The sequence below is a fragment of the Martes martes genome (genome assembly GCF_963455335.1).
Source record: "Martes martes genome assembly, chromosome: 7".
Lineage (NCBI taxonomy): Eukaryota > Metazoa > Chordata > Mammalia > Carnivora > Mustelidae > Martes > Martes martes.
The window spans coordinates 117256547-117283487 of NC_137894.1; the positions used below are offsets into that span (position 1 = coordinate 117256547).

General features: G+C 46.7%; 1 protein-coding gene across 3 annotated transcripts in view; it reads left to right on the forward strand.

The window, feature by feature from the left end:
• FOXN3 (forkhead box N3) overlaps positions 1 to 26941 on the forward strand; it is a 391874-nt gene that overhangs the window by 142164 nt on the left and 222769 nt on the right. The window lies entirely within an intron of this gene.

A 26941-nucleotide genomic window follows, 5' to 3' on the forward strand; every position in this document is an offset into this window, starting at 1 on the left:
CAGATCCTGCCATCAAGGTGGCACTATCAGTGGGCTGAAAAACAAGGGACATGGCCAGTGTGCCTCTAGTGGCAAGGGTACCCCTATTTTCGTCCTGCTCTGTCCTCTTGCTGGACCGCCCACCTCTAGCCCCTTCCCCCAGAATGCGTCCCCCTTAACGCAAGAAATCTGACTTTGAGGCCAACTGGATTTCTTTAGAGGGCTGGCTTTCTGGCTCTCCCCATGATCCCATCTCCCCAAGAGGCCTCCTGATGGCAGATTCCCTTGTAGTTGCTGAAGAAGGCAGAAGTCCATGGACAAAGCTATCAGATCCCCATGGTGAATTGGCTGAACCTCGTATGCATATGGGGTTGTAGATCTGGCAAAGCCACAGCTCCAAAAGAGAATGCAAAAGGTCCTATAAGTTGGCCTCCTGCCCCCACAAACATGGTAATTCCAAATGTCACCTTGGCATTTTCTTCTCAAATAAATTCTGTCTTGTTCATATCACAAGGAAACTGGAAACATGGACTTGAGAATTTCTGTGTTTATTTCTCAGTCCCTCTGATTGACTTGCTGTGTGACATGTTGAACTATTACATTTCTTTCATGGATAAATGTGAACATGAGCTTTGAGATTTTTATCCGTTGAGTACTGGAGGCATGTGGTTTATTCTGAGTCAAAGAAAACTATTTGGACTTCTGTATTTTGTGTGTGTGTGTTTGTGTGTGTTTATAAAAAAGGATACAAGGCAAAGAGTAGCTTAATATTAATGGATGGTGAAGAGCCATATGGATTTTTTAGAAAATCACAGATGATTCAAAAGGTTAGGAGCTATCCTGATAACATTGCCATCAGGTGTGGGGAAGATTTGGATAGAAGTGCTATGTCAGATTGTTGAGAAAACAGAAGTCATGGCATAGGAGGAGTACACTGAATTTGGAGAGGTGCTTTGCCTCTCAGAACACATGAAAGATTTTTGTGCTTCAGTTCTTTGTAATCTTCTTGTGAAACACAGGAGAAATGCAGGAAAAAAAAACCCATTTTGAAGATGGAGAAACAAAGGCACAGAAGGGGGTGATTGTAATTCTGAGGTGGGATTTGAATCCAGAGTTTCTTTTTCTTTTCTTTTCTTTTTTTTTTTTTTTTTTTTAAGATTTTACTTATTTATTAGGGAGAGAGAGAGAGTGCACACACGCACACACACAAGTGGTGGAGGGGCAGAAGGAGGAGGACAAGCAGACTTCCCACTGAGTGGAGAACCTAACTCAGGGCTTGATACGAGGACCCTGAGATCATGACCTGAGCTGAAGGCAGACATTTAGCTGACTGAGCCACCCGGGCGCCTGGAATCCGGAGTTTCTTATGTGTCCCGGGATACAGCACAGAGGGCTGCAAGGAGGGAGAGTGTACCGAGATGCTCACTTCTGCTAATTCCAAGTGAATGCTGGCCACGTGAGGCCGGAGCTTGGGGCTTCCTGGATCAGGATCTACACAGCTGTTTTCATTTTCACAAATGACCTCCTTGACTTATGGGGTGGGAAGGGAATAATGTATTGAAATACTCTGATAGACATACTCATTTGCAATGTATCTTGTTGATTTATTTACATTAGGAAGAACAAACCGTTTTTCTAATAATGCATGAGTGTATGAAAAAAAGACATTTAGGAAACTGCTGTGACGTTTACTTTTAACTGCAGGTATTTATAGACAGGTCAAGGAAAACAGACTTGCTGCCAGAGACGCAGATTTGGTGTGGGTCACTATATGGAAAGATTGGGTTTTATGCTGTGTTCTGGGGGATGGGAGATGTTTCCTAGTTTGGGGGATAGAAATGGTAGGGTTGATAGTTCTCTAGTATTCGGTACCACACTGTATTTTTCAACAGAGAGGAGGTCAGAGGGATACTGATTGAAGTTCGGGAACATACTCCATACTGTGTGGGGTTGCTAGATAATCAAATGAGCTTAAGTCCAGCCCTTAATTCCTCATTAAAAAACGTACTGAGGGATTCTGCAATTTCCCCCTCAACTCACATACTTACTCCATGGAGAACACTCATGCTTCTCCATCTCCTAGATCACTGGTGAAGGATATAAATTAGGATTACTTTTCTGGAGAGCCGTTTGGCAGTAGAGATCCAAGACTTTTTACAATGTGAGTACTCTGACCCAGTGATCACACGTTTAGGAATTTACCTTAGGCACAGAGAGCTACGTACACCACACAGGAACGAGGTTGTGCATCCGACATTTTCACGGTAGCAGAACCCTGGAGATGACCCAAGTTTCCAGCAGAATGAGGGTGGCTACGTCACTGGTTGTTCCATAAAAGGCCATGCCGGCATCCATGCACTCCACATTTTTTATTAAGCTCCTACTGTGTGCCAGGAACAGAAGGGGCGATGTCAAGGCTGATATGGTTTCTGCCCACCTGCAGCTCAAATTTTTGGTGCAGAAACAGAGTTCGTACCCTGTAAAGTGGAAAAAGGACAACAGCAACAACAATACCAACAACAGGGCACAATGTGTATTTACAGTGTGTTCTCACTTTCGTCGTATGACTAGAAACACCTGGAAGGCAGCCTGAATTAACAGAGGTATAGAAGCTTTGGACAGTGGGCTTATATCCATATGTTTTTTTCCCTTTTAATTCCTCTCTGGTTGCCAAGTTTTCCACAGTGACCATTATTATTTTTGTAATTTTTTTTTTTAATGTGACTTCGAGGATGGAGAAGAAGTGAGCAGACCTGGGTTGTAGATCCAACTCTTCCTTCAGTTCATGGTGAGCCCTTGAGCGAGTGAGAGACACTCGTGAACGGCCTGGGGGGGGGGGGGGGAGAAGCCTCGGAAGCCTCCCTACCAGGGTTCCCAGATCCCAAGTCCCTGTCTCTTCCGAGGACACGAGGACACGGGGGGATTGTGCTGTGGGGCTGGGAGTCTTCCTGGGAGGCGGGACTGCGGCCTGGCTGCTGAGGCTCCAGTCCCCGGGCAGTTTCCATCTCCGGGGCTCTGGTCCTCTAGGCATCTGGTGATGTACTCCACGGGGCAAAAGAGTTTGTGTATTGGGCATATGGTAATTAAATTAAGGAAGTGCCTCTCACCTAGCAAATAAAAATTGACTTAGGTTATCTAAGCCAAATGTCACAGCACCCCAAGAAAACAGATGACGGCAGCTCCATTGGTTGAGCCCTATCTGGTGCCAGGTATGGGGTGCAGAGCATTTTGCAGACATTTTCCTAGCTGAGGCTCCTGGCACTCCCTGAAGTGGGTTACGTATCTCCCCCATCTTATAGGTGGGGACCTTCAACAGAAAGCAGCTAACCTGAGCAGGTCACTCAGGTAGAAAAGCCTGGGACTCCAACCCCCTCTCTACCTTCTCTGAAGCAGCGTTTCTAACTTCTCTGTTCCGCCTGCCCCCTCCAAGAAGCTGACTCTCCCGTCACCATCCACACAGGTGTCTGAAGCCAGGGCCATGTGGGAGGGCAAGTGACAGAAGGCTGGCAGCCTGAGGAAGGCAGAGGCCTAGAACGGGCACAGTCGTACTTCTGATGAAACCGGACGCAGAGCTGGCTATTCTTAGCCGCTGTTTCTGGGGGGCCGTGAATGAGGAAATTGGGTTTTCACACACACACACACACACACACACACACAGAGCAAATACAACCTCCCTCGTGATAACTGTAATGAACTTTCCTCCTGCATGTTATTTGAAATCAAAGGCCGACCATTATTCCTCATATACCTACATCTCACAAAAGAGTGAAACCCTTACATCAAGACCTGACTTTTGTTGTCTGACTGTTCTTCCTGAACTATTTTGCTTGCCCGTTCCAGTTTTGCTTATTTAGTAGGTATTTAGGTATTTATTTATTTTTTTAAAGATCTTATTTTTTTTTTAAAGATTTTATTTATTTATTTATTTATTTGACAGACAGAGAGAGAGAGACAGAGAGCACAAGCAGGCAGAGAGACAGGCAGAGAGAGAGGAGGAAGCAGGCTCCCCGCTGAGCAAGGAGCCCGATGCGGGGCTCAATCCCAGGACCCTGAGACCATGAACTGAGCTGAAGGCAGCGGCTTAACCCAGTGAGCCACCCAGGCGCCCCAGGTATTTAGGTATTTAAAAATATTTTTGAGACATAAAGGAGATTATCAGGGACACACCGATGGGAAACTAAATTAAAATGAGGATGAAGAATTGTTTCTCTTCCCCATTGAAACAATGTTTCCATCAGTATGATAGATACTATTTCCTGTGTTTCAATTTCAGTTCCTCTGTAGTTCAGAGTCTTCTGATTCGTTTTATATACTATGGCCAGATTAATGTTTCTAAAATACCGCTTTCATGTTACTGTCTCTTATGTTACCTAGAACGCTCAGTTGCTCCGCGTCATCTAGAGTAAAATACAAACTTGTGGGTTTTGAACTCACCTTCCTTCTTTTTTTTTTAATAAAACATTTTATTTATTTATTTGACAGAGAGAGAGATCACAAGTAGGCAGAGAGGCAGGCGGAGAGAGAGGGGGAAGCAGGCTCCCCACTGAGCAGAGAGCCTGATGCGGGGCTTGATCCCAGGACTCTGAGATCATGACCTGAGCCGAAGGCAGAGACTTGAACCCACTGAGCCACCCAGGCGCCCCTGAACTCACGTTCCTTCTTAATGCGTCTTCAGCTTTACCTTTCCAGCCATCTTCCCAGTTGTTCCCGTGGGTGATCTTCTTGCTCGGATGGATCGGTCTCTTGCATGGTTCTCTGAATATGCCCTTGATCTTTCTCACTTTTGAGTATGCGCTTTACTGCTCAGTGTGGGAAAGAACCAAGAAGAAAGTTCTCCCTTCCCCTTTCCTTTTTCTGAAGTCCTACCCTTTCTTTTGGACACTACTCACATTTAACTTTTTTAAAAAAAATGAGTAAACCTTCCTGACTCTCCCAGGCCAGGACTGACCTGGGCTACCCTGTCACTTACTATCTGCCCTTTGAGCCACACACCCTGTGGGGCTAGACCAGCTCTGTGCATTGCATATCATGGGGTTTCAGAAGCACCCAACTGAACTGCTAATGACAGAATACTACTGCACCAAGACAGGACCTATCACACTTCAGAAAACAAATAGTAATTCTTCTTGTCGTGTGTTCAAAATGCATATGTTGGGGGTATTAGCTAATTATTTGTCATGCACTTGCCACCCATGACTAATCCTATTATATGAATGAAATGGAAGCCAGAGGTGAAAATACTTGTATGACCTCACAAAGCTGAGCCTGTTGGTAGAACCGGTACTTGAACCCACATTTCCTTCTGCTAACTTATTAGGGCCACTGTTCATTTAAACCATGAGTCATAGGCCATCAGGAACTTCTGTAAATATTCTGGTGGCTTTTGTCATCCTCTCTTTTTTTCTCTAAAGGGCCGGATAGTAAATATTTTAGGCTCTGCAGGCTATGTGGTTCCTCTTGCAACTGCTCAGCTCTGGTCCTGGGATGGGAAAGCAGCCACGAGAACTGCGTAACCTAAGGGGTGTGGCTGTGTGCCAGTAATACTTTATTTACAAAAACAGGCAGTAGCCTGGATTTGGCCTGCAGGTGCTAGTTTGCTGACCCCCTACTGTAGAAGGTTCCACTGTCTCTGTTCCTCATATCAAGCTGGAAAGTCAAGTTTAGGCATAAGAACTTTACGGTTTGAATTCTGAGCAGGCCCCGCCATTGTGTAGAGGCTAATGTGTGACTTATGGCCATGGCTGGGAAGGCTGGTTGTTTAGGATAATTTGGGAAGTTGTGGATGTTCAAGCAATAGACTGTGTGCCTAATGAGCAGTAGACAACTGGTCATTCCTTGAACACGGGTGTTGGTCTCAAGGAGAATATACTGGGGACGCTCTCAGCATTTGGGGTACATAATCCCTTTAACTAACCAGCCAAGGGGGATCTCCCCATCCAAGTATTCCCTTATGCCCAGAGTTTACACCTGTAATCCACAGGCTGTCCCATTTCTCGCATCTGAATGTGGACCCCAAGAAAAATCATAGTTATGACAGATGTGTTACAGTGAGCTCCCTGGTCCTATTATCATCCACAGTTTTTAATTGGTGGCAGGGTGGAGCGCTTCATCTGCGTGGTGGAGGGAAAGAGCGTTGTAGGGAATTGTTCCTAGGAATGACTGATACCTCTCTTCTGAAAGGAACAAGTAGGTTTTTTGGGGGGAAAGCCTATAAAATAACTGTGTGTTCAACCTACCCCTGTGACTCCATCCTAAGAACACGCACATACTCCCAAGGCAGTACCCCCCCCCCTCCACAAACAGTACTTATTTTGGTTCTGCTGTTCTGAGGGGGAGGGCTCTTTGCCCTTTTTTTCAACAGAGACAGCATGAGATCCAGAACCAAGAACACACGTTTTTCCACGGTTTTCAAGGCATTGTGGAAAATAGCCGAAAATCCTAATTAATTCCAGGAAAGAATTTCAATAGTTTCTTTAAAGAATTTTTTTCTGAAGTATAGTTAGCACACCCTGTTACACGAGTTTCAAGTGCCCGGCGTAGTGAGTCCGCACTTTGCCTTCCTCGCCCCAAGTATAGAAGAATTTCAGTGGCCGCTTGATCCTTAAACTACAAAGAAAGAAAAGGAGGAAATGTTTAAATCTTTATGCTTGGGAGAAAACACCCCGGTTTTAGGCAGTTAATGTAAATCGTGAGGAAATCTTTCTTTAAGTTGGCTCTCACCTCTCCTTCTATTATAATTCTCTTTATTTTCTGCATAATAATAGTAAACCTTGCAGGGATTTAGCCGGTGCCCTGCGTGTCTGTGGGGTGCTTTACATATGCCAATTATTTCATCCTCGGTCAGCCCTGGGAGGTCTGCAGAGTTATATCCCCATTTCACAGGTGAGGACAGGAAGGCACTCAGAGGTGAGATGACTCGCCCACATCCTCCCCAGTACTCTGCCTGTCGCCTGCCTCTGTCTTTTATTTAGTTAGTTGGTTCGTTTTTATTTTAATTCCAGTTAGTTAACATACAAATACGGGATACTTCATCCTTGATCTGGGGCCATGCTAATCTTGTCTGTATTCTCTGTATTGTTCCAATGTCTGTGTCTGTGCTGCCAAATCTTTTAGGTGGACGTTGCCACAGTCAGAAGTACTTGTAATGGATCTGTCCCTTCCCAGAGCGGACTGATGAGTCTGTCATGCCGTCCTGACTCGGCAAAGATTTCTCATACTTGCTCTCTGTTGGGTAGGACTCTGCAGGTGTGGCTTGTACAGAAGATGGTGGTGTCCCAGGAGGGCCTGGTGGCTGCCAGGAGTATGGGGCCAAGTGAAGGAGAGCCCCTGTGTGATGTCACTTTTGTGAACTGTCTTCAGCCCTGAGGAGCACACCTGTTTCCCCATTGTGTATGGGTTAGCTGAGCTCGCAGGACAGGTGGAGCAAATCAGAAGGCTCTTGGATTTTTTTTTTTTTAATATTTTATTTATGGATGCCTGGGTGGCTCAGATGGTTAAGTGTCTGCCTTTGCTCAGGTCGTGGTCCCGGGGTCCTGGGATCGAGTCGTGTGCCGGGCTCCCTGCTCAAGGGGGAGCCTGCTTCTCCCTCTGCCATTCTCTCTCTCTCTCTCTCTCTCTCTGTCTCTTGTGAATAAATAAATAAAATCTTAAAAAAAAAACATTTTATTGATTTATTTGAGAGCGAGTGAGAGAGCTAGCACAAGCAGGGGGAAGGCTGAGGGAGAGGGAGAAGCAGACTACCCACTGAGCTGGGAGCCGGTTGCCAGGCTTGATCCCAGGACCCTGGGATCATGACCTGAGCCAAAGGCAAACACGTAGATGGACTGAGCCACCCAGGTGCCCCAGGCTTGTGTATTAATCGACAGTGAGAGATACTCCTGAAGGGGTCTGGTAAGCTTGGGGATCAGAAGGGAAGATGGGGTGATTTGAGTATTGAGTGCCATTGGGAAAGTCAGCCCTACGCCCACCAAGTAACTAGCTCCTGTTGTTACTGAGACTCCAGGGTTCATGCTGCCAGGGTGCAGAGTGGGTCTTGGAAGAGGCCTCACCTTTGAGGAATGCGCAGGCTCCTCCTGCCCTTCTGCCCATTTCCACCGCTCCCTCCCTTTCAGGAGGATGCTTTAGTTCTTTCCACTCATTCGCACAGTTCACTCTGAGGCTGGGAAGTGGGTCTCTTTCTCTCTCTGGGATTTTGTGTATGTCTACCCCAATCTTGCAGAAGGATGGCCCTTTCTATTCTAGCTGTTGAGGGGAGTAGGGCAGAGTGGAGACCCTGAGAGTTAAGCATCAATGATGATAATGACCAGTAACACTATTTTAAAGGTGAAGTCCAAGGTCTTGTGTTCCACTGGTCCCCTGGGCTCCTCACTGCCCCACGAAGGTAAAGCACACGCCACCTTATAGTTTCATCTTTTTTTAAAAGTACTCTCTACACCCAACGCGGGGCTCGGATGCCTGACCCCAGGATCAAGAGTTGCACACTCCACCGACTGAGCAAGCCGGGACCCCCCAGGGTCATCATTTTGAACAGAGAATGCGTGGGAACGAAACATAGCGGGTCCTTCCTGTCCTGAGCCCAGGGAGGACTGACACAAGGGGTTCAGGTAGCTGGGGAGCAGGGCCTCACAGGAGGGATCAGGTTCTTCAGACAGAAAACTGAGTCAGCGAGGAGTTTGTCCCCTAGGAAGCATTATGCAAATGACGAGGTTCTTCTAAATTGATGGGGAGAGGAGGCTGGAGGCTGGGATGGGACCCTGAGGATTAATGCCCTGGGGTTGGGGAGGAAGGGGAGCTGAGGCTGCAGATGTGCCTTCACACTCAGGTCTGGGCTTCCTTTTCTGTGGTCAGACAGCTCCCTCTCCTCCCCTTGGGTCCCTCCCTCCAGCCCGAAGCTTTCAGCTCTCACGGAGGTATAGACGCGCGGACCCGATGTCACCATACCTGTCTTGCTACAGCCTAATCAGCATCCCCTGAACCATAAATGCCATCAAAGGAGACGACTGGTCACTGACCAAGAGGTTGTGTCCCCAAGGTGACCCATTGTAGAGTCCCACTGTGGTCCACTGACAAAGATTAAACCCTCTGCCAGGAACTGAAATAGGGCTCCATTTCTTAGTGGGGGTGGGCAGGCCAAGAAGCAGGACTGACAAGGTGGTCTGGCACCTGGCTAGATGCCCTATGGGTTCAGTTTGCCGCTTCTCAGCTGGGTAACCTTTGGTAGGTCATTCTAACCTGCTTGAGGCCCAGATCCCTCATCTGTAAAATGGGATAACAGCACCTGCCTCACAGAGCCCCTAGCGGACTTCGAGGAGACAGTCTGAGGAAAGCGGTGACCTGACTCATAGCAGGCTCACGGGGAGTGGATGCAGGCCCGTGTGGCCAGAGGCCTATTCGATTTGGTAGCCATCACCAAGAAAAAATGTAAAATCATGTAAAATTGCAAACATAAAACCAGGTTGACGAATGAACATTTATTTCACATGATGAAAGACAATAATATATATGTATTTCAAAGCAGACATCCCAAACATCACAAAATCCAGAAAATAACACAAATATTATTCTTAATCGGCTGTTTCGCATATGTCTGCATTACATTCTTTTCCTACATTGTTTTGGGCTGTGGGCTCTTTGACCACTTCTTCCTATGACAGCGATTTTAGAATGCCATTTTCCCTCAAGAGAACAGGGAGATCATTCATTCATTCCTCTAGCATGGTTGGTTGGGGCTTGTTTTCCATTCTTGATGGCTTAGGAAAAAAAGCTTGTTTGCTACACAAGCAGTTATTGGTAATGTCATGTAAATCTTTAGGATTATTGTCAGATGTTGGGGAACCTTTCTCAGGTTTTTTCCATATATGAGCCATAGGGCTTCAGGACATTTAAGTGTTTCTGTGTGATGGCTAAGCTTAAATACTGAAGGTGCTCATTCCACACGTGGCTGGGGTCCTTCCCAGGCCCACGGAAGGGGCCATGGGAGCAAGGGGTGCTGATGCTTTACGCCCCAGGATCTGGTGGCAAATTCTCCTTCTTTATAAATGTTAACTGGATCCTATCTGATTATTACGTCTATTGATACTCATCTTTTTAATTTTATAGTTTTAGGATTACTAAAGAATGTGTTCTCATTGACGATAAATTTGATCTTACAGGAGTTCCGTGTGCCTGATGGTCACTCCTTCCGTATCATTAACAAATGTTAATTGTCTACTCTGATCAGTCTACCTCACATTGATTGCTGGGGAGCACTCAGTGACATAAAGCAGATAAGACACAGTACGGTGTCTTCATCTAGTAACTACTCAGTAGACTTAGCTGTCGAGACCTGCATCACCCCTCCATTGGCACCTGATTTGGAGCTGGACACTTGGAGATACAAAATTGGGACATTGTCCCTCCGGGAGGTAGGGATGAGCCCAGCTTTAGGTCCAACTCTGAGACCGAAATGGGAGTTAGGTTTTGTCTCAAGTTATAAATAGAACAGTCCTCAGGGTGCCTGTGTCGCTCAGTTGGTTAATTGACTCGTAATTTCGGCCCAGGTCATGATCTTGGAGTCCTGGGATCAAGCCTCATGTCGGGCTCTGCACTGGACATGGAGCCTGCTTGAGATTCTTTCTCTCTCCATCTTTGTCCTCCCACCTTCCAGGGCTCGTTGTCACTCAAAAATACATACATACATACATACATACTGTATTTAAAAAATAGAATGGTCCTCCCTCATTAACCATGAATTCTCTACAGTTAATCTCCATTCATGGATTCTTCAGCCATCAATAATACTCTATTAATATAGCCACAGTTACACATGAAGCCATACGTTTAAAGAGCACAGTGACGGTCTTTAGTTTCCTGTGTTTCCTCCAAGTCTTTTGATTCTTACCAAGTTCAGCCCCTGAATTTGTCAAAATACGGTTTTCTATTCTGCTATGTTAAAGACTCTCCTGTGGCAGAAATATCTGTGTACGGGGAGTCAAGAAATTGGCATTGCCACTGACTCTGCACAGTTATCTGTTGGGAAGCTTTTGGTTGCAAATGACAGAAGAGCCATTTCAAGTGTCTACACGGCAGAGGACGTGTATTGGCCTGTGCAGCGGGTCCTGGCTGGACCTGCTGGTTCTTTCTTTAACGCCCAGCCTTCGCTGTGGGAGCCGACTACCGGTCAGTCCCACTCACACCACAGGGCTGCAATTTTGGGGTGCCGTTGAACACTGGCAAGGAAGCTACCCATGTGCATTTTGTGACACGTGGCCCTAAATCCCTTTGCTTCTTCGGGCTTCATTTGCCTCATTTAATTAGGGGCTCATCCGACACCATTAGTAAAGTCCTTCCCAAGAGTAACCTTTAAGATTTTATTTTCTGTTTACATTAATTGGTTTTGGTAATGAATAAACAAATCTTTTCTGGCCAGTGCTGTCAGGCCCAGAATGTAATTAGTAAATAAATAGCTCTGTGTAGATTAAATGATAAGTCAGGGCAGTCAGCCTTAAGTGACTTTCTTCCTACTCATGAGTTGTAGATTTTGATCTAGAAAAATGAGCCATGGAGGATGTGAGGGAGGAGCCCTGGAACATGGCTGATGAAACCTGCTCTGACTTAGGAAGTCTCTGACTTAGGAAGCATATCTGCGTAGCAAATGCAAGTTGGTGGTTCCTTCGCAGGAGGTCCGGGAAGGTCTGGGCAGGGCTTAGCATAAGCTTTGGAAGCTTTGCTATGATGCTGGCATCACAAGGAAGCTGAGAGAGGTTGAATTCGGATCCAGAGGGAGCTGCTGTTGGCAGAAGCCAGAGGGACTTTAAATGGCAGTAGAATCAGATCCTTGTGGATAGCTGAAACCACAGACCTCAACTTTCTCCTTCATCCACTTCTTCCAAAGCCTTTGGCTATAGCCTTGAGACGGGAGTCCAGTCGTGGCACCAGGAGAGCTTTCAAGGAAGCATATGGAGGTGGTTCATGACGGAATGAACCCCTCGGCTTTGGTACCCAAACGTGAAGATGCTGCAGGTGCCGGAGATGGGGAGTGAGCTGCTGGAGCTCGTTTCCTCCACTTCGCCAGTGCCCGGAACTGTGCGAAGACTCCAAGCACCTGTAGGGCACAGGGGTGCCTCGGTAGGGGTCTCACCCTTCTGTCCAGGATCTGTGGGAAAAGGTTTATCTGATTGGTAGCACAGTCAGTAGATTTTCATGGCGACTTGCTGATTTTGGAATGTATTTATAGAGTTGGCAAAGGTTGGTCTGTGCCTTGATCTACTTCTCTGTACTTTAGCTTTTGGAAGATAGTTCTGGTGTGGTGGTCAGTTGTGTTTCTAAACTGGCAGGCAATAACTAGCTAACTCAGTGTGCAAAGGGCAAAAGACACAGTTCAAAAATGATTTCTGGTGAAATGGAGGCGTTAGCTGGAAGTGAAACTATCAGAGCTCCATCCCAGGGGTTGTAGCAATTGGAGAAAGGTTCATTTGTTGGCCTGGGGGAGGGTAGATTGTTCTTTGAGTTGTGTAACGGGCCCCTTCGTAGCAGCTTGTTCCTTCTGAGGGTCCACCCCAATGGGAGGTGGGGACAGACTTGGAGTTTCAGTCCTGGCCCTGGAGCGGTCACTGTTGTGGGTTATTTGTTGTTGTTGTTTTCATAATTGTCGTGCTTTCCGATTCAGATAGGAGCACAGTGCTGGTGTACGACCATTGCCCTGGATATTTTGGAATTCGTAGATATGCTTGTCTGTTCCATGAATGGTGTCCATGTTCTCCGGGAGCGTCAGGAGCTGCACCTGGGCGGAGAGAAGGGGCGTCATGGTTAGTGGCCCATTATGCAAAATGCTATGCAAAACCCAGATCAAACAATCCCCCAAAAATCTCTGACAGAGAAGCCCAGGAGGTAGATTGCAAACAGCAAGGTATATTTCTGTGATCTTGGAAATTAGGCATGGAGAGGATGAAGAGGTTAGAGAACGCAGCGGTGCAGGGAGTGCGCTCTGCGGGCCCCCAATGCGTGGGGACTCGCCTTTCCAGCTCACCTCAACAAGCACCGCTGGCAAATGCCTTAATTTCTTTCAGCTCAGTGTCCTCATCTGTAAGAGGATGACTGCGCCTCCGTCCCTCATAACGGTGAGTGGAAGGAAGGAAGAAATAATGCTGGCAAAGCTCCAAGCCAGTAGGAAGCACGGGGGAGCTTTGGGCACTATGTATGTTTTATCATTCTTAGGATTGCCATAATTGAGTAGTTGGTGTTCATTGTTTTGGCTGTTGCAGGGCAGGTGCCTTGAACATCCCTTTGGTCCTCCCTCGGGGGAAGATAGAGACTAGGGCCGTTCCCTGTGTGTGTGAGTGTGTGTGTGTGTGTGTGTGTGTGTGTGTGTGTGTGTGTAGAGCAGCTGGGAACCAGCCACGTTCCCCACCCATGAAGGAGAGGCAAGCTCTGTCTGGCAGACACGTTACCAACATGTGGCTAGATTTCCAAGCAATATTTTGTCCACACCTTTGCACAGAGAGCTGACAGGAATTGAGTTCGTGAGGGATGTAGAACAGCAGAGCCTCCCCTGGGATGCCGTTTTAGGTTTTTCCATTTCTTTGGTTGGAATTGGGGTTTTGCAGGTTGTTTGATTAAAACAACAACAACAACAACAAAACAAGCCCAGAGCAACACTGCAGGAACTCTTGCACTGAGGACCAAGAGAATGGCTTCTGAGTAGATACAGAATCGTGGATTAAAAAATCATGCCAAACACGTGAAGACCAACCAGATTGTGTCGGTAGGTGGCAAAGTACTTTGCTATAAATATTGCAGGACTCCTCTTTCTCTACTTAAAAGAAAAATTGCTTTGCATTTCAGACGACAGAAATGGCTGGACAAGCCTTTAGTTCATGTGCAAGAAACTGTGAAAACAGTGTGAAAGATTTTCCTAAAATGGAGACGGAGCTTGGCCCAGTCTGGGGTTGAAGTTAAAGCCCTTGTCTCGATTTGCCTTCTGTGCATTATTTCTCATACGTTATGCAAGATTCCCCAGGCCCCGGACCATTCATTTTTTTTTTTTTTCCCCTGTAATCTCGAGGTGTGCACAGGGTGCAACTCGGCCTCAGACCTCTCTGCTTTCACTTTTGGTTAGTCAGAACCTCCATCTGGAGGGATTTGAATATGAGCGTTTTCTGTGGCTTTTCTGTGGCTCCTTTTCAAAGTATTCAAAGCAGTTTAAAAATACAGAATGTTCAGCGATCTGACCAAGAGCTAATGTAAGTACTTATTTGGGGACTATTTTTAAAAGATCTACTAGGGCAGGTCTGAAACTCTTCACTCTGCCTCTGTCTTGGAAATAGCCACTGAGATGAAAAAAAGGTTTGAAAAACAGGAGACTCCTTCTCTGCAGTCATAATGCTTTCCGGAGTGACAGGAGTAGCACAGAGCGCGGTCTAGAAAAACAGAAGAGCTGCAATTCTTTCTTTAATATTAAACAGGAAACTGAGCAGAGGGGAGCCCTCAGCAACATGGTGGGTTTTCAGCAAACCTGTCGCCAGGTTTGTCCATCACGACAAGGCTCCATGAGAACTTTTATTTTTTTAATTTTTAAATTTTTTATTATTTTTATTTATTTATTTTATATATATATATATTTTTTTTTTTGAGAACTTTGATTTTGTTAAGATGGTGAGTGTTCATGAAACTCTTCGCCAAAACGTGACCCCTGGAAACAGGTTCTGTGTTGTAGGGTTTTGAAGCAACCAACCCTTTTCCACCAGAGCCAAAGGAAATTTGGAAGCAAATTGAAAAACCTCTCAAAGAGTGGAAAATGCTCTGCACTTGTGTTTCGCCTTTGTGCGGGGCTGTCACTCACCCAAATGTGCATATGAATATTCTTTCCAAAGACCTGGGCTTCATTTTAAGGTCAGCCTTCAATTTCTAGAGAATATAATTTGCTGCTATTTTTAGAGCATCATGATTGCTCGTAATAACTAATGGAAAAAAAAAAGACTCAACAGAGAAATAAATGTGTACCAGCTGTGTCTGCTTAAACTTGATTAAAGGCAGTAAAAAAAAGTAAACAGAAGAATGAATGTGACAATAGACAAGGGAGAGACGAGTAGCCCTCTCGCTGGGAAAAGTTTTGCAGACCTAACTCGTTCGACTTCGGAGGCTGGCGATGTTTAAAGTTTACTTTACTGTTTGTCTTGAGTGGGATCAGTGTTGTAGTGAATAATTTATAGCCAGCATGAATGAGCTCATTAGTCACCTTTTCAGACTTTAAATGAGTTTTGTGGTTGTCATTACTCGAGCCTTCTGTTCAGCCGCCGAGCAAAATGACAGTTTGGCAGTTGGCTGCCTTGTCGTCCGGCAGCCTGCTCCCCTTCAGGTCTGCGTTGCTTTTGTATTTCATTGAAACCTTTCCTTTCTATCCCCGGGCTGGTCCGGGGACTCTCACATTTCAGATGCCTTTTGCACCCCCAGCTTAAATGAGAAGTTTTTCATGGATTGAAAAAAAAAATCTTTCAGTTGCGTCTGCCACAGAGAATGAAGTGGATGCAGAGAGCTTTTTCCAGCAACTGCTGTGTATTATTCTCTTTGTGCTCGGTTTGATATTCAGGTTATTCAGGGGCAGCAAGCTGGGGAGTCCTTGTGCGGTGGCTGAGCCAGCGCTCACATGGTGGCAGGCATTTCGGGCCAGGGGACTGTCGCTGGAGTGTAGAGGGTGAAGGATGGTTCCGCCTCTGCCCTCCAGGGTTTGCATTTTGACAGTCCTGAACGTCAGTATGATGGGGATGGGTGTGGATGAAGAGACTTAATTCAGAAAATCTGCCAGGCCAGATTTCCAGGGCCAAGGAAAACCATGTTTTTCCTGCAGAGGGGTGGATAAGATGACCTTTCAGGATCACAGCCAACTGGGGGGTCCAGATCAGGGAGGTTGGCCGTGCTTTCTTCCTCAACTCCGCGTCTTCCCGGTCCAAAACATTGAGAGAAAGCAAACTGTTGCAGCTGCCTGCCCACCGAGGCTTTGGAGACTTGCCTGGGAGCCTGGTATGTGAGGAAGACGAGCCTGGGCATGCCAGTGGCAGGTGGGATTTCTTTGGAACGGATGTCGTGAGGTTCATCCCTCCCTTTGAACCTGGCCTGGGCAGCCTCCGGAGAACTCTGATGTCCACTCTCTGGGACCGGACTCCGTCCGGAAGTCCAGGATGGTATGGCATGCCCACCTTGGTCCTCGGGTAGCCTCTGCTGGCACTCAAGGGCCATGGAAGCCTGCCCAGGTGTCTCAGCCAATAGCCTGGACCTCTGTTCCACGAGCTCTTTGACGTTTGCTATGAGCAACAGGCACTAATGGCTGCCATCATCAACGTGGGCAGCACCCCCTTCCGGGATCCATATTGTTAGACAGCTGGCCTAGCACGGTGTGAGGCATGTAGGAAAGATGCTCAGTATTCCTCTTTGGAAGAAATGCCAACTTAAAAAGGATGCCTGGTTGTTTGGGGGCCAGAACGTTGAAGCCAGTGACAGTCACGTGTCTTCGGGCTTGGGGGAATTAGGTGTTACTGGTGCACCCCCAGAAAGACAGCAGTCCACTTAGCCTCTTCCTTCTCAGCCCCCACCCCTTGTGAAGTTGAGCACTCAGCATGCGCTCGTGCCTCACAATTTACAGGCACGTTTTGCTTGCCCCTGCATCAAAAATATTAAAGGCACATGAGAGGTTATTTAGGGAAGGAGTGGGGGATTCAAAGCAGAGAGTGTCAGTGAACTGCACTATCTGATAGAGAATAACAGACTTCAGCTTTGGCAGTCGTCGTAAATTGAAAAGTTGCTAATCCCCCAAAAGGAATTTTGTACAGCAGGGAAATAATATTGGCAATATCTTAATCTATGCAGTGTTTCCCAGAGACACCGTTGAGTTTGCAGTTTTTACTTCTGTTTCAAAAAGACACTCTTCAAGAGAAGAATTGATTGTCCTCTTTCACATCCTTCTGCAAAACTGAAACGAGAGAAGTTCCTTCTTGGCATGGTTCACACTTTGGCAGACTTAGCACCTGAAACCCACAAGACCGTGGTACTTGGTGTACTCGGTGAACGGAGGAAAACAGTAAGAGCTCTTCAGAACTTTGGAGGAGGAGAAGGTTGATGATGCTACTTTTCTTTGACTAATCTGTGTAGTTATTAGATACCAGCTTGAGAGAGCAATAAAAAGTAGCATTTTTTTTTTTCACTTAAGCGATCGATATTTTTGATTACCGCTGAGCCACATGCTATGAGCAGAAGAGAAGTAGAAGGCAGGGTCCTTGCCTCTCAAGGCACTTACAATTTGTTTGATGCTCAGTATCTAGTTGATTTATTTTTTATTACAAAGGTACACCATGCCATATTGATTATGACATAGAAGCTGAACTTCGGCTCTTTGCAAGTGGTGCCTTTTCATTCAGGTTAAAAGTCCCTTTTTTCTTCCTTCTCCTTTATTTGCTGCTTGTGGTTTTTCCTCTCTTGAACTCCACCACTCCTATCCTTTGTGTCCTTGACCTCCAGGGGTTCTCCAAGAAGAATTCAGATACTCTGGATTGATCTGAAGCCCCCCTTGGTTCCTACCTGGAACATGGCTCCAGACTCTGGAGCCAAGGTGTAGGGGTTCAAATCCCAGCCCCATCACTTACGAGCTGTGTGTCCTTAGGCAGGTGGCTAAACCTCTCTGTGCCTCAGGTTCCTCATGTATAATGGGGGCATAATAATAGAACCCTCCTCCCATGGTCACCGTGAGGCCGAAATGAGTGAATATTTGCCAAGCCGAAGGATGTGTTCTGGCACCGAGTAAGTACTATGTAAGTGTTTGTTAAATCCGGTCGGCCATTATTCATGTATTCCATAGTTGCAGATTCATGTACTTGCTAAAATTATTTGTAACCCCCCCAATTAATAAATACTCGTGGTGCTTTTAGGGCCATTTGTCCACATGTGCAGAATGGCCAAAAATTTGAATTGCCTAATGCACACATTCCCAGCTTACATTTAACAGAGCGATGCTCTGGTGTAAATAAATTTCAGTTCTCACACCATAAACAAGTGTCCATCCTGTGGTCTATTTTGTGCTCTGCTTTTTGTGCTTTTTTGTTGGTGATTTTCCTGTTTAAAATGGCACCCATGGGGCATGTGGGTGGCTCTGTTGGTTAAGCATCTGCCTTCAGCTCAGGTCATGATCCCAGGGTCCTGGGATCGAGCCCTGAGTCAGGGTCCTTGCTCAGCAGAGAGTCTGCTTCTCCTTCCCCCTGCTCACGTATGCACTTTCTCTCTGTCTGTCTCTCTCTTCCTCTCCCTTTCAAATAAAGAAAATCTTTAAAGTTTTTTAAAAAAGATTTTATTTATTTATTTGATAGAGAGAGATCACAAGTAGGCACAGAGACAGGCAGAGAGAGAGGAGGAAGCAGGCTCCCTGCTGGGCAGAGAGCCCGATGCGGGGCTTGATCCCAGGACCCTGAGATCACGACCTGAGCGGAAGGCAGAGGCTTTAACCCACTGAGCCCCCCAGGCGCCCCGCAAATAAACAAAATCTTAAAAAATAAATAAAGGAGCACCTGGGTGGCTCAGCCGTTAAGCATCTGCCTTCGGCTCAAGTCATGATCCCAGGCTCCTGAAATTGAGCTCTGCATCAGGCTCCCTGATCGGCGGGGAGCCTGCTTCTCCCTCTTCCACTCCCCCTGCTTGTGTTCCCTTTCTCGCTGTGTCTCTCTCTATCTCAAATAAATAAATAATAAAATCTTAATAAAATAAAATAAAATGGTACCCAGTCCTAGTGCTGTGTCCAGTGTGAAGTGTTGAGTGTTGCTGAACCCATAAAGGCTGACTGCCTTGTGGAGAATATACAGAAGCCTTGTTAGAGAATCTTCGTTCAGACATGAGTTACAGAGCTGCTGGCCATGATATCAACGGTATATATTAAATAAGGTGTCTTTAGGTGAAAATACAGCAAAACGTGGTTATATATTCATCAGTTAACGAAAATGCTGTCACCAGCAGCTTGCAGGAACCTGACTCTGTGTTTCCCCTGGGAGCAGTAGTTCAATGTTTGCTAATTCCTTGTTTGTGGAGACTTCATAGAACATAACTTCCCTAAGGAATGACAATCCACTATAGATAAATGGGGTCCGGGAGCTCAGAGTGGGAGCTCAGAGCTCTGCCTTTTCTAGAGCAGGCTTCTGACTGCCCAGAGTACCCCTCGGAAGGCGGGAGAAGCAGAAGTAATTCTGGCCACATGGAGTGCCTCAGTTGGGCACAGATTTTTCTATCAGATTTGAAAAAAATATATAATAATAAGATGTAACCACATCTGGTCTTTTATAAGCGCAAATTGTTATAGATCAATCTGAAAAGAGAGAGTAAATCTTTGCCCTCCCCCACAAATTCCTAATTCAAGAGTATTTTCCCTTATCTTTGGACCTGTGTAGGAGTTTGTAGAGAAAGTTTAATACTAAAAACCTATCAGTTGAAAGCCTTCTTAAAACCAGTCAGTAGACACCATAACACAAGGTACAATGTGTGTTATACTTGGCGATTCTCCTGTTTGCTCAGAGCACCAGCCTTTTCAGAAAGGAATCATTTTGTTCCTTCTAATTGAAAAGATCACAAAATACTTAAACTTGCTTCTCCAATGTGTTTATTTTCCCCCCACACTCTTTCTTTATGAAATGTTTGCAAATTGATTCACACATCTAGGATAGGAGAACGTGAAAATGATTCTGAATAAGGAGGGCTTCACTGAAAATGACCAGAAAATCCAAATGGGAGGGAACAAAGGGAGCATGGGGCCAGGGTGGGCCACAGCACATCATAATATGCCTGCAGCCTCTCACTGAAGCAATTTCCGAGTTTTTGTGATTTTATTTTATTACTATTTCTTTATAATCTTTTTTTTTAAAAGATTTTGTTTATTTATTTTACAGAGAGATCACAGGTAGGCAGAGAGGCAGGCAGAGAGAGAGATGGGGAAGCAGGCTCCCTGCTGAGCAGAGAGCCCAATGCGGGGCTCGATCCCAGGACCCTGGGATCATGACCTGGGCCGAAGGCCGAGGCTTTAACCCACTGAGCCACCCAGGTGCCCCTATTACTATTTCTTTAAAGATTTTATTTATTTATACAGAGAGAGACACAGCGAGAGAGGGAATACAAGCAGGGGGAGTGGGAGAGGGAGAAGCAGGCTTCCCGCTGAGCCAGGAGCCCAATGCAGGACTTGATCCCAGGACGCTGGGATCGTGCCCTGAGCTGAAGGCAGACGCTTAACAACTGAGCCACCCAGGCACCCCTTTAGTTTTCGTGATTTTAAACAGTGTCCCAGCAAGCCCTCTAGGTACAATGTTGTATATTCTGGTGCACGTTTCCAGTAAGTACTGACTGAGTATCCTCTGTGTGTGTCAGGCACTGGGTAACTGTGGGGAGCTCAGTGGGTCACTGGATCATGGGGGTAGCCAGTCTGCTGGGCAAGTTAATGGTCTTGTGAGAGAACCTCCCTAGGGTAAATTCCTAGAAGTTGGAAAATTAGGGTGTGTGGCTGGGTTCACTGAAGTTGTCCTTGAACAGCTGTACCAAGTCAACTTCTTCCCAAACCCTGGACAACAGTGACATGGTTCCTCCTTTTCAGCCTGTGTCAATCTGGTAGATGAAGTGAGGTATCATAATTGTTTAAATTGTTTGAATTTACATTTCTTGTTTTTTAATGAGGTGGATGTATGAGGTGGGTATAGTCATCATTTTTCTTTCTCTTTTGGTGAATTTCCCCCTTTTCTCATTAGGGCGATACTTTTTTTTTTTCCCCCTCTCATTGAGTTGTTAGTGTTCTAAATTTAAAATATTAACCCCTTTTCCTACGTATGGCAAATACTTCCTCATTTTTTAAAAAGGATTTTATTTATCTATTTGACAGAGAGAGAAAGATCACAAGTAGGGAGAGAGGCAGGCAGAGAGAGGGGGGGAAGTAGGCTCCCTGCTGAGCAGAAAGCCCAATGTGGGGCCCGATCCCAGGACCCTGAGATCATGACCTGAGCCGAAGGCAGAGGCTTAACCCACTGAGCCATCCAGATGCCCCACTTCCTCATTTTTAAATCTATCTTTCTGCTTGATTTATAGAACCCCGGCCCTACACACAAATTTTAAATTGGTATGCAGTCAACTATGTCCATATTTTCCTTTTATTTACTTAACAAAAGTGGTGCTAAGTGCCAGGGCAGTATTATATGTGTTTTAATACTAATTCATTTGATCTTCATCAGAACCCTATGAGAGGGCCTTGCTAGCATTCTCCCTCCTTACCCACGTTTTCTCAAGATGAGGAAACTAGGTGGAGAGAAAGAAGGTAAGCACGTTGACTAAGGTTACCCAGCTAGTAAGTGGTTAAGGGACACCAGGAACCTGGTCCCAGATGTTCAGCTAGCCATCAGGCTACACCTCCTCCGGCCACGGTATTTTGCTCTGTGTGTGCGTGTGTGTGTGTGTGTGTGTGTGTGTGTTATCTGTAGTCGCTTCATAAATTCTCCCCAAGTCTCCTGGGTCCTTGAGGGCAAGAACTGCCCCTTCTGTTTCTCCAGATTCCTTCCCAGTCCCCTCCACGCAGTCCTGGGCATGGAGCAGCTAGATGTTTCATAAATACTTGTCAACTGAAGGCATTGACTAAATCTGGATTCTGGATGATTCCCTCACACTTGTATTTCTGCTCAAAGAGGAGCTGACAGGTTCTGGGTCTCCCTGTTGCCTCCAGCAGGAGACTTGAGAAGCTGGGGTTTGGTGAGAGCCCTTGAGGGAGTGAGCTTCACTTCACCCATTTGACTGTCTTTTCCCTTACCACACATCCCTCCTTCCCTCTTCAAAGAAGCCTCCTGGCTCTGTTTCCTACTGGAGAAATTTGAAGAAGCCTTTTCCCAGGCTACACCCTTCAGAACCTGTCATGTAGACACCAAGAATGCACAAGGGGAAAACCAAGACAGGATGGCAAGCAAGGGCCAAGATGCCAGAGCAAACCTTAAAAGTCTCCAAGAGTGGAGGGCCTTTCAGACGTGATGCTGGGTCTTTCCTCCTTCTGCACTCAAGGGAAGGGAGCAGCTTTTCTACCATTACCAACAGCATTCTTATTTATTATCTCAAAGACACTTAGTCCATAATCATCCCTTCTTTTCTCATACTTGACAATCTCTCTTGGTTTTTCTTTTGAAGGCTTTCATACATTCATTTTTTCCAGTCTCGCTGACCCTTCTGTAGTCCTTGGATCTCAAAGTGTGGTCCCTCAACCAGCAGCAGCAGCGTTCCTGGGAACTTGTTACAGATGTAAATTATCAGGGCACAGCCCCAGTCTATTGAATCACAAACTCTGGGAGTGGGGGCCAGCAATTTTAATACAGGTCATTTTGGTGCACAGTCAAGGCTGAGAACCACTGCTGTAATGCAGTGTAATGGTGCTCATGGTCAAAAATTTGGAATATAATAGATGCGTGTGAAAGAAGCAGGCCAAAATACTTACCCCATAACTGTGCTGCTCAGAGGGCATCACTATTTTGATATCTTAGCATATCTTATAATTTTTTAAAATGCCATTCAAAAAAGTCCTTATTCCCTTTTATATGGATAATGGCCTTGCTTTCTCAGTAGTTCTACTAACTTTGGGTTTTTTCATTTTTTTCCTTTCCTCCCCCAAAACTCATCTTGAAACCATAATACCATTCTTTTATTTTTTTAATTTTTAATTATTTATTTATTAGAGAGAAAATGAGCGTGGTGGGGGGGCAAGGAGGGGTAGAAGGAGGGACTCTGAAGCAGACTCCATGCTCAGCAAAGAGCCCCATGTAGGGCTCGATCTCACCACCCTGTCCTGACCTGAGCTGAAACCAGGAGTCAGATGCTTAACCAACTGAGCCCCCCATGCACCTCCACAATCCTTCTGCTTTTTAAAAAAACTGAGATACATTTGACATACAATATTGTGTGTGAGTGCAAGGTGTGCAATATATATATTTGATATTAGACCACGATTGCCCCTGTTGTATTCACTAACATCTCTCTGGTGTCACATTATTATCATTTTTTCCAGTGTTGAGAACAATTAAAATCTAGTCACTCTGTTTAGATGTTTATAATACAGTTTTCTCGCTAATAATCACTGAACTGTGTGTGAGGTTTCCGGGACTTATTTATCTACTAGTTCCAAGCCAGTCTTTTAAAGCCTATTTCTGATAGTATAACTTCCGCACTCAGAAATACTCACTGAGTTCCTCTTGCCCTTTGCATTAGTGCCTATAAACTGCTCACCTTAGCATTAAAGAGTTTGGTCATATTATGTTTCCACTCTTACCCACTAATACGCATGCTTCGTAAGGAAAAAAATCCTTTTATCTCTGGCACCTAACAAAATGCTGTGTACTTGGTAGGTAGTCAGTATTTGTGTGAGGAACCAGTGCATCTTATACGATCAAGCCACATTTGATAAATTCTCTTGTGCCATTCATTTCTCTTACCTGGAACATGAGCTCTTCCTGTAGTGCCTTCTCAAAATGTGCATGCCTGGGACCCATTCTAGAAGATGATGATCTATTAGGTATGGCTTCCTGGGTGTCCCTAATAGAAAAGCTCAGGTCTATAAATGACTTCCCCATTTCTACAGGTCAGACACCAACCCGTCTTCATTAGATACCCTCCTTCTAAAGTCATCCCCAATCCTGATGTGCCTGATGGTTCCTTCATGCGCCTAGCCTCAGCAGACAGGAGGGAATGGGCAGAAAGGAAGAGGCGTCTAAGTCAGGCTAGGCCAGTCGGGTTATTTCCCTAAGGATGTAGACCATGGCATGGAAGGCAGAGGCAGTCTGAAGGTGGTGGGTGCGGAGAGTCAGAAGTTTTGGCCTTGGTGTTGGCAGCCACAGGTAGTCCTAAGTGAGCAGAGAGCGCCAACCTGTAGGGAGGAGATGTATAGAGGGAAGCGGGAAAGACAGTGTGGTCTCAGAGGGAAGGGGAGGGAGAAACTGCCACATGACTCCCCAGTTCTGAGAAGCCCAGCTGTGCTGCCTGCCCTGGGCTGACCTGGGTTCCCACGCATGTATCCTCTTCACGGGAGTCAGCCTGAAGGATCCAGGAGACCATGCTTGCAGGCCGGCCTTAGGTTGCTCCTCACACATGAAGGCCCCCAGTCCTCCCACCTGCAGTGGCCTCTCTCTTCAGGTGTTACTGCATCATGGGGGCTGAGAGGCTCTACACTGAACTATTCTGTAAGTAATCATGTTAGCCAAAGAACCAGAGATTGGGAGAGAGGCTTCCACGGTGCAGGGCAGGGAAGCATGTTGGAGAAGATGGTAGAAATCTTCAAGGGGAGAGGCACTCTGCACACGGGAGGAACCCAAGGTTCCACACCGACTGGGGACTGGCTGGGCGGGAGGACAGGTCTTCCCGATGCAGACGCGCATGTGCCTCTGGCCCAGGCCTGGAAGGGGCTGCGGAATCGTCCCAGCTGCTCCCCAGCCAGGACGTAAGTGTTGCCCAAAGTAAGTTCCAGGGCACAGGCAGGATTCTGCTGTCGAACATGTTTGTGGAAAATGGATTTTTGGAGACTTCTCAGGGGCAAGGGAACTTCTGAGTGTTCAGGAAGGGTTTTGAACATGGAGTTGTCCCAAAGACTTTGGCCCCTGCGCTCTTTGGTCAGGGAGCATCTATTGCAGAACTGTGGTTCTGTGGAATGTAAAAGTGGAAAGGAGCTGCACCAAACCTTGCTGTGGCTTTCAACAAATGTGCGAATGGATTCCCCCACTTCAGACCGACAGGTAGGCAGATGTGTGTAGGTCACTCTCCGTGTCAGGCAGTGCTGGTCCCCCATTGCCTCGTCAGGCTGAATCCTCTTGCCGCCTTGCCCAGGATAAGTGGGAGAGAGGGATTAAGGGATACAGATGGTCCCTGACGTATGATAGTTCGACATATGATTTTTTGACTTTATGACGGTGTGAAAAGCGATACACATTTGGTAGACACCAGACTTCAAGTTTGGAATTCGGATCTTTCCCTGAGTTAGTGATACCCTGTCCGATCCCCTCTCCGGAGGCTGGGCAGCTTCAGCAAGCCTCAGCTCCCAGGCAGCTGTGTGATCACCAGGCCAACAACCGGCACGGCTGCAGCCATTCTGTACCCATACAACCATTCAGTTTTCCACTTGCAGGACAGTAGCCTGTTGGATATCATGAGATATCCAACATGTATGTTCGGTGATTTTGCAATTTGCAGTTGCAGGTTAATGTACATGTTCTGTGCACGTTCAAGGTTGGCTAGGCTGAGTTGTAATGGGCCGTGGGTTAGGTGTATGAAATGTATGAAATGCATTTTTGACTCCTGGATATTTTCAATTTAGGATGATGGGCTTCCTGGGATATAACCCCGTCATAATTAGAAAAGGTCTGTATGTTTGAGAAGGGAAGAAACGGAAAACACGCAGAAGGAAAGAGAGGCAGGCTCATGAAAGACAGCTTACCTCACCATACTCCACCCTCTACTCAGGGCTTCTCCTGGCCCAAGGCTTGCCTATTTTAAAGGTGTTGTTCACCTACGTGGCTGGTTTGGACACTGGAGGCTAAAGAGCTCACATGGAGAATTTCAAGAATGACCTATTCTGTGTGCTTGAACTCTGAGGACAAAGAACAGACTGGAGTGAAAATTAACACGCCACTTCTCTTACTGTAAAGAAATTTCTAGGTACGGTGTGAGTGTCGTTGGCCATGGGGAGAGTTGGGAGCTGGTGATGCGTGGGGAGGATGGCAGGGGAGTATTTCTTCCTCTCTGGGTGGGCAAGGGGGCTTGGACAAAGGTCTCTGGCCTTGGTTCCTTTGACGGGAGATTCAGTCCCTCTACGGATATGCGGAAGGAGGGTGCCACCTACACTTGACTGATGTCCAATCGCTGATGTCACCAGTACCTCTGGCGTGAGGCTTCAGAGCTATCTGTCTCTCTCACCTTACACCTTTCGCTTAGTGAGTTTGGGTAGGTCACGTCAAGTGCTCAGTAATTAAGAAGGGTGGGGCTGGATGACCGCCAGCCACCCCTGGGCCTCCACCTTGGAGTCGTCTCCTGGGTGGGATTTGCCAGACCACCGGTAAGGAATAACGCTTGTGGTGAGTGTTTTTGAAGACCTGCCACCCCCCACTTGGAAGCTTTGTTAAAAGGAATGACTCCCAGCTCAGTTGGGGTTGATTTTGGGGGGGAAAAAAATTCAGAAGCCCTGTGGGATTTTTCTCCCCTTTTGGCTCCATTAAGAGGTGCTGCAAACTAGAGGGCTTTCTGAGGGGGATCACCGGTGTTTCTGCAGTTCTCAGCTCAAAATGGCCGGTCCACAGGCCCAGGTGGGTTCAGGTGGGGGTGATGGGTTGGGCTTCTCTTCTGTGGAGGACCTACAGATTTGGCTCCGTGCAAGTGGGGTGCAATCCTATTTTTATTTGTGTCACCACCAGGGTGTCCTGTTGGACTCTCCTCTCATCCTCTCCGAAGGCAGCTTTAGCAGTGGGTGGCCCTTCCTTGGAGAAGCCTAAAGACTTGGAGTGGTGGCTGCGCCGCCGGTCGCTGGGTGGCCCTGCTAATTGTCTGTCGGGTTCCCGAGAACTCAAAATGTGAAGGCGATAAGGCCGGGTTTCTCTCGAGGTTTCTAAGTCGGTCGCGGCGCTGAGCCTCCCCCACCCACCCAGAGGCTCTACCTACCGGCGTGGCCTCTAGGACGGGCCTCTTGCTCGGTTGTCTGTAATGGCCACCCTCCCTCCCTCCGCAGACACGCGCCGGCAGACGACAGGAGGAGCGGCCAGCGGGGCGGGGGGCTGCGGTGCCTTTGTGCCTTTCCTCCTGGGGCTCGAGGTGGGCGCTGGAAGAGGGCTGGGGACCGGCCTGGGAACCCCGCCAGGACGCCGTAGTTGGGGAGAAGTGGAATCTCTTCTCCCCCTTGCAAGCCTCGCCCGCATCGTAATTCTTTTTATTTTTACTTTCGAGCCTTGTAAGGCATGCGGATGGGGTA